At 31.9% G+C, this 9,110-nt stretch overlaps 1 pseudogene; it reads left to right on the forward strand.

Annotated features, from left to right (window-relative positions):
• The first annotated feature begins 5,004 nt into the window (after positions 1 to 5,004).
• On the forward strand, positions 5,005 to 7,231 carry LOC133686136 (L-type lectin-domain containing receptor kinase IX.1-like; annotated as a pseudogene).
• The last annotated feature ends 1,879 nt before the right edge of the window (positions 7,232 to 9,110 follow it).

A 9,110-nucleotide genomic window follows, 5' to 3' on the forward strand; every position in this document is an offset into this window, starting at 1 on the left:
GGGATAAAATTGAAAGCCATAATAACTTTGACAAAAAGACAAAGAAAAAAAATTAAAAATTAAAAGTAGAAGAATAGAATTGAAATGCCTTATATATAAAAATTAAACACCAAGGGTTAAATTGAAAATAAACAAAACTTCAACAAAAGAAAAAATGACTAAAAATAGCAATCAAAGCTAAAAGGTCTAAATCTGAAATAACAATAACAATATGGACCATAATATATTTACCGGGCAGGATAGAGAAATGAAGAAAGAAAGAAAAAAAGGATCATTGGTCATGCACTAGCCACATTTGAAGAACACGTACTGCCTATAATGAAAGAGAAAACGACGAGGAATAAACTGATACGATGGAAGCCTATTTTTCACCGCTAGACGATGGAAGCCTATTTTTCATCGCTAGAAATCACTGCATATGCTGCCCAAAATGTGCGGTGACTCCAACGGGTGGGCACATGTTCTGCAAGCACCAACAACTTTTTTAATATAAAATTATTATTTTAATTGTAAATTACATTACTACCCTCAACCAAACTTACAATTAACAAAAATATCGAGGCTAAAATACCCAAATACCCTTGACTACAATGAATTCTACGTCTTGCATCCAAAGGTACATGTGTAATTTTAGTATGTATGAAAATATAAAAATATCTAAATACCTTAACCTGAGACCACTTATTTTTTCTAACTCCTGGTGGTATTTTGGTTATTTTACTGTTTATTAAAACATTGAATAGATGAAAATATCCTCAAACAAATCAGTAATGACTAAACTAATGCACCATGTGAAAAGATCCAAATACCCCTTAATATAATAAATTCATGTCTTGCATCCAAAAATACATGTGTAATTCTACTGTATATGAAAAAACAAAAAATACCTAAATACCTCTATCTGAGGCCACTTATTTTTTATAACTCCTGGGAATATTTTGGTTATTTTACTATTTATTAAAACATTGAATAAATAAAAATACTCCTGAACAAATCAATAATGATTAATATGCCTTCTGAATATATCAAAATAACCCTGATTTAAAACATGAATTTTTCAACAGAAAAGACAAAATAATAGAAAAATACGAATGGAGCTCCATTGATTCCACGTTTTGTTTTAGTTGTTTTTCAACAAGGATATATCATAGAAAAGCTCTGAAATAATAGGTAAGCGAGAAGGAGAAATAGAGGGGAGATTGAAAGGTTATCTCGGTGAGAATGCCGTGGATGATGAACTTTAGATGCTGTTGAATTCTACCACCAGTTCGAAACAAAAATCTCAACATCCGTAACATAATGAAATGCAGCCCATCATTGTTCTGTAAGAACTTGGATGATGTTGAATAATCGAAAACGAACCTTAAGAGAAGCAATAATATTGTTGGATAAAAACTGGGTTAGGCTAATTGATAGCAGTAATCGTTGGAGAATGCCTGATAAATTACACAAATTGGTTTAAGCAGCTGCATTACATGTGCCCATATTATGACATTTCCTTCATTGCCTCAGAGTAGTTTTAGAGAGAACTGGCAACCTCCTTCTAACATAACATGGATATTAGCTATTCTCTGTATTAATCATTTTTGATTTCCTGTTTGTAGCGAGCAGGACAACACTTTACTAACCTTTTGCTACACTTATACTGTGTTATTTTGTGTCTTTAAGTGCTTCTTTGTTGTGTTGTTCTCTCTGAAAATGTTCGTTCCTAGCTTGTAGTTGCTGCTACTTATGCTTTGGGTCTCTTTTTTTTTTATTTTTATTTTTTTCTAACAAGTGTATCTGTTTAGTTTTTCCCCTGAGCAATAACTTCACGTATTAATTTAGTGCATCACACTGAGGGTCTTGGCCTGGCGGTAGGAGGGGCTTGTCTCCTCCTGCTGCTCCTGGGTTCGAGTCCTCATGTGCACGCCTGTCATCCCCGCGGTGCCTTACATGTCCATTGGGTTTGCAGGGTGTTCAGTGGGCCGTGGGATTAGTCGTGGTGCGCGCAAGCTGACCCGGACACCCACGTAAAAAAAAAAAAAAAAAATTTAGTGCATCACTAGATCATTTGACACATACACTCTATTCTATAGGTTGAATAATTTTTGTTTAATGTAAAAAATTTATTTAGGTATTGCTAATGTTTTTTATAGTAGAAATTTTTTTTAAATTATGTAGAAATTGATTTAATGTGACTTGATCACCTTAGCGGGTCTAAAAAGGCAACCTAGATGATAAGTAAAAAGACAATTTGATTCAAAATAAATATTTAAGATGAGATTTTTTTTAATAAAAATTGAGACAACCCGAGTTAACCTGCCAATTTGAATACCAAGGTATGAGATCATGATAACTTTATAGAAAGCAAATCAAAACAAATTACAAAACTCAATTTTCAATAAACCTAATGCTGAAGGATGAAATAAAAAAATCAATAAAAAAGATCACAAAAAAATGATTAGAGTCAACTCAAGTTAACCTGTTAAACCCGTGACTCGAGTTATAAGACCAGGATAACACAATAAAAATAAAATTGAGACAAATTGCTCAATTTCCAATCAACTTAGTGTTGAAAAATAAAATTGAAAAAAAAATCAATTAAAAAAAGAACAGCAAAAAACAACTCAAGTAAACCAGGATTAACTCGATAACCCCGTGACTCGAGTCATGAGATAAAGATAATCTCATCGAGAGCAGATCGAAACAAATCATAAAATCTAATTTTCAATCAACCTAATGTTAAATGATGAAATTGATAAAAAAAAAAAGTCAATTAGAAAAAGAAGAAAAAAGTCAAGTCAATAGTGTTAACCCGTCAAACCTGTGGTCCGGATCTTGGATCTGGAATAACCTTATAAAAAGTGAATTAAAAAAATTATGAAGCACAATCTCCAATAAATATAATGTTGAAGAATAGAATTGAAATTAAAAAAAAAACAAATTAGAGAGAAAAAAAAGATAATATTGCGATGAATAGAGTAATATGAAGAGAGGTAAAGTAAAACCTCTTTCTTCTTAATTTTTTTTGTTTTTTTTATAATGTTAATTTTGTTAATGTTAGTAAACTGTTTAAGCACGGAAACAAATATAGAGCTAGCTTCGAGGCTTAAAAATACTATCTTTAAAGTGTTTATTTGTCTCACATAAATAAAACATATTTAGTATACAACTAAACCTTTTAAACCTCTGAAAGAGTAAAAAACAAAAACAAAAAAATAAGTTTATTTTGTATATATTTTTCTCTGTGTAGTAACGAGTTCATATAGATTTAAAACATTACAATAAAATATTACGATCATTGAAAAAATTATATGATGGTTAAAAAAATAATTATATCTTAAATTAAATTGAATAACTGCTTATTTAATTTTATCCAAACAATCATAAATGTTAAAATTAATTATAAAAATTAAAATAAATAAGTTCAAAAAAAATTAATTTAACAAATATAAATATAATATTAAAAATGCCAAATATCTTATTTTAATATTATATTAGAAAGCTTATTAAAAGAATTCTTTCATTATGATTTTTATTTAATTTTCTATACGGTAAAAATATATAATTATAAAAACTTAAAAAATAATATTTATTTTCAACGTTGAATAGTTCTTTTTATTGATTTACAAACTAAACAAAGAAATTATTAATTAATGACTTGGTTCACACTGCAGAGTGTGCCGAGGCGGCAGAGACAACAAGTCAATTGTCAAGAAGGTTTCCTTGATTTGTTCAGACGGCAGCCTATATATTGAAAGCCCTACAACTCTTAACTAATGCTAATGGACAAAGACTTCTACTTGAGGCAACAGAGAGGCCACATAAATAACAATTTTTTACCTTATTTGTTTTTATATTTTAAAATTATTTTTTTAAAAAATTATTTTTTTTTTATTTTTTTTTCATTTCAAATTAATATAATTTTAATGTTTTTAGTTTATTTTAATATGATAATATCAAAAATAATTTTTTAAAAATAAAAATATTATTTTAATATATTTATAAATAAAAATTACTTAAAAACTAACTGCAATTATTGAAAAGTAAGCGCAACCATATTAATTACTGTTCATGGCCCCATCACTTTTTGTGTTTGCAACGCAGGATTGGAAGAAGCAGGTGTAACATGCTTTTCTTGCACTGTTTGTGTTTATTGCACTGTTCAATGAACAATGCAATTAACATGAACAATGCACATGGATACACTGTTCACTTAAAAAATAATGAAATTGTAATTCACTTGAACTGTTCACTTGCATTGAGTGAACTCTTTTTTTTTTTTGTTAGTGTGTTAATTTTTTAACATTTTTTTAAACAAATATTTTGGAGTGAATTTTATATCTGATAATATTTTATCTAATTTTATTATACGCTAAAAAAATATGAAAACTGTAGTTCTTGTCGGATGTATTTTGTATGTAATGGAATTGTAGATGGTTTTATGGAATAATAAAAAATATTTTATATTAAGTATGATTTATTTCATGATGTAATAGTAATAGTTAAATCCACAATATTTAAATTAAAAATTATCAATATTAATATATATTTTTTAAAATTGTTTTATAACCTCAATTTTAATAGCATTCTTAACCAAACAAATTAAATTATTTTTTTTTCAACCTCAATTTCAACCACAGTTTTAATCAAACATCTATTTTTTTCAAACCAATTTCAACTAAAAGTACTTTTTATAAAACAACTTTTTTCAAACCACAACCACAACAACTACCGCAATACCAAACACACTTTAAATAGACCCAAAAAATCATCACTGTGGTTGGAAATAAATGTTAAAGTTTATTTTTGTGTTCTAAAATTATTTTACTATTTTAGATATTTTAATATATTAAAAATAATTTTTTAAAATGAAAAATTATTATTTTAATATATTTTAAAACAAAAAAAATTAAAAACAACAAAAAATCAAACACCTTCATGCAAATAAACGTTACAGCCTCGCTTATACCCGCCCTTATTAACGAAAGAAATTCTGCAATTTTCCAAACCCCCAAACATTGTCTGCAGCACTACAATTTCAACTTCCTTCATGGGAAAGCCTCCTTTTCCATTTCTTCCTTTTGTTTTCTCAACTCTCTTCACACTAATAATCCCTTCTGCGAGTGGATTATCTTTCAACTTCACCAGCTTCATTGTTGGCGATCAAAGCATTTCATATGAGCAGGACGCATATCCTGCAGATGGAGCTATTCAGCTCACCAAAAATCTAAGAAATGCTAATATGTATTTAAGTTTCGGTCGAGCCACGTATTACAAACCGATGCAGCTTTGGGACGAGGCCTCGGGGAATCATACAGACTTCACAACCCATTTCTCTTTTTCCATCGATTCGCAAGGTCGAACTGAATACGGAGATGGATATATTGGCTTTCTTTCTTGCGCCAGAAGGATCAAAGCTTCCGCCATATCTCTCTCAGGGTCAAAGTCTAGGTCTTACAAGGGTTGATCAGGAACGAAACACAACGGATAATCATTTTGTTGCTGTGGAGTTCGATATCTTCGAAAATAATGGTCTTGATCCACCAGGCGAGCATGTAGGTATTGACATCAACTCTATGCATTCTGTAAATAATATTACTTGGCTGTGTGATATTAGTAGAGGGAGAAGAAATAACGCTTCGATTAGTTATAATTCAAGTACACATAATCTGAGTGTCGCCTTCACTGGTTATAGAAATAACACTGTAGAAATGCAAATTCCTTAGTCAAATAGTTAGTTTGAGGGATTAACTACCAGAAAGAGTTAGTTTTGGCTTTTCTGCTTCAACAGGAGATTTATTTGCCATACATACCCTTTACTCGTGGGATTTTAGTTCAAGCTTAGAAATTGATGATAATGTTACCAGTCCAATAGATCCAGCTGCAGCTTCTCCGCCAAATGGTGGTTCTCATAGGAATCGGAAAAAGAACAGGACAGGACTGGCAGTTGGATTGGGTGTTGGCGGTGGTGCTATCGTTGTTGGGGCCGCTTTGGTTGGGTTTGTTATTAAGTTTATGTGTGGGCACGAAGAAGATGAAGAAGGTGGTCATGTCCTTGAAGAGTACATGGATGATGAATTTGAAAGGGGAACAGGACCAAAGAAGTTCTCTTACCAAGAATTGGCTCGAGCTACAAGTAACTTCAAGGATGAAGAGAAGCTAGGTGAGGGTGGGTTCGGTGGTGTCTATAAAGGTTTTTTGAAGGAGATTGATTCATTCGTTGCGGTGAAGAGAGTATCAAGAGCTTCTAAACAAGGGATTAAAGAATATGCAGCAGAGGTAAAGATCATTAGCCGATTGAGGCACAGAAACTTAGTCCAACTCATTGGTTGGTGTCATGAAAGAAGGGAGCTTTTACTTGTTTACGAATTCATGCCTCATGGCAGCTTAGACTCCCATCTTTTCGAAGAAACTAGCTTGTTGACATGGGAGGTGAGGTACAAAATTGTGCAAGGCTTGGCATCGGGGCTGTTGTACTTGCATGAAGAATGGGAACAATGTGTGGTGCATAGAGATATAAAGTCTAGCAACATTATGTTGGACTCAGAATTCAATGCTAAGCTGGGGGATTTTGGTTTGGCTAGGCTTTGTAGACCATGGAAAAGGTTCTCAAACAACAGTTTTGGCAGGGACTATGGGCTACATGGCTCCAGAGTGTACAATGACAGGCAAGGCTAGCAGAGAGTCAGATGTTTACAGTTTTGGAATTGTTGCATTGGAGATAGCTTGTGGAAGAAAACCTATCAACCCAAAGGCCAGTAATGAAGATCAAGTGTCCATGGTGCAGTGGGTTTGGGAGCTCTTTGGTGAAGGGAAGCTACTTGAAGCAGTTGACCCAAGACTATGCGGAGATTTTAACAAGACGCGGATGGAACGCTTGATGATCGTCGGGCTTTCGTGTGCTCATCCGGATGAACATCTTAGACCCTCAATTCGGCAATCACTTCACATACTTAATTTTGATGCTCCATTGCCTATTCTCCCATCAAAGATGCCCGTGCCATCATATTTCGCCCCGCCAATATCTGCATCTTGACTTTCAATAATGTCCTATGGCCTTGCAGATTCTGAAGGAGGGATGAACAAATCTTCAAGTTATAGTTACAACACTAATTCTTCCCAGTTCACCACATCTTCTTCAGCATCTTCTGCATCTGCCATGCTTCCACACGAAGGCTAAATTGATGACCAGTGTAATTAATTTGAGATTCTTATCCAGTTAAAACATTTAATTTTGCCCCTTTTATTGTACTGATCAATTTTCACGTCTTTTCTGTAAATTGATTTTCTTTGAAACTGAGTACAAATTCATGTCCAATTGAACAGTTTAAGTTCACTCTGTTTAAAGATTTATAAATTAGCCACCCGGCTCAACTGCTAAATCTTAGCCCTTCCACTTAGTAAAATATATTGTACAGTTCTCATAATCATGTCAACTACATTGTCACCACTCTCACTAGATATATCATTGGAATTCTCACAAGCAAGGGAAACAAGGAATCTGATGTTATCATCTTTGGGGTGCTGGCATTAGAGATTTGATTGCTGCAGAAAAGTAGTAAAGCCTCAGGCGTAAGTGTTAAAAGTGAATTTAGTTAATCGAATTCAGGAGCTATACGGGAGGAGGAAGGCTTCTTGAAGCTGCTCCTGGAGTTTCGCGTGGGGAATCTGATACGGTGAGATGACATGTTTGATGACTCAGGCTATGGTGCGCTCATATGAAGCTTCATCTAATACCTTCTGTAAGAGAGCAATTCAAGTGGAAGCACAAATGCCCAGTCTTGCACACCAAATGCCAGGGCGGCAGAGCCTATTTGTGTGCTTTGATAATATGCTATCTCCATCCAATTCCATGTGTGGGAGCCACTTGCTACAAAATCAATATTTTTTGTCGCATGCATTGTCGAAGTTGTTGAAAAAAATTTATTATTTTAAAGAATATCTAAATTAAATTTATTGAGCTAGTTTAAAAATAGATATACGTTATTTGAGTTGAAAATGTTATTTGAATTGAAAATATTAAATTTGTTAACAAGTAAACAAAATAGTAATTATCCTTACATTTGATGGCTTTTGAGATAACTGTATTTAGTTACTAATTATTTCTAGTTAAGTTCCTTATTTTAAAAAAATATAAAAATAAAATTGATTAAATAAATAATTATTTAATTAAAATTAAATGAGGAGAGAAATTCATTGTCCCCTCCTCCCAGTACATTGTTAATTTAAATTGCTTTGTTATTTGTTTTGCTATTTTTTAAATAGTTTTTTTAATTATATCATTTAATAGTGGACAGTTTAACTCAGGTTGACTTGTATCTTTTTTAATTATTAGTTTTTAATTTTATTATTCAATATTGGTGTACTTGAGAATTAGATTTTATAATTTGTTTCGATTTACTTACTATGAGGTTGTCTTAGTCTTTTTACCCGAGTCGTGAATTTAGCAGGTTAGTATGGATTGACCTAAATTGATCTAATATTTTTTTGTTTTATTTTTTTTTATAAAAAAAGATGTCTTGAATTTTTTTGAAATTATATTTTTAATGGTCATCTGGGTTGCCTTTGGATCCGTCAAGTTGACTGAGTCACATCAAGTCAACCTTTAGACGATTTGATTTTTTTCCTATTAGAAAACTTGCTAGCGATACATGAAAAAAAAAACAAAATAGAGTGCCATTATATATATAAATTGATAGCAGATGATGAATGTGGCATGCTTTTATTTCAACATGAGATGTAAGAATAATAGTGTTGCAGGCGTGTTCAATGGGCCAGAAGGCTTACATGCATCTAGTAAAAGGGTAAATGAGTAAAGAAAAAATTACACTTAGCATCCCAAGGTTTGATTTTTATTTTTTCACTTTTCAATCATACTTTTAAATATTACATTTTCCATCATGTATTTTGATGGCCGGTAAACTTTTACATCCTTGGAAGTTGGCGCAAAAAACAAATCAATAAAAAAATATATATTTATTTACAAGAGTACCATTATATTTGGGGTAAAGACTAGAAAACTGCTAAAGGTTAAAAATAACTAAAATACCACTAGAGCAGTTTGGTTTTTTTTTTTTTTTGAAAAAGAGTCATTGGTAGTTTTCATTTAGTTACAAAAATGCCAT

This window comes from Populus nigra, chromosome 1 (genome assembly GCF_951802175.1).
Source record: "Populus nigra chromosome 1, ddPopNigr1.1, whole genome shotgun sequence".
Classification (NCBI taxonomy): Eukaryota; Viridiplantae; Streptophyta; class Magnoliopsida; order Malpighiales; family Salicaceae; genus Populus; species Populus nigra.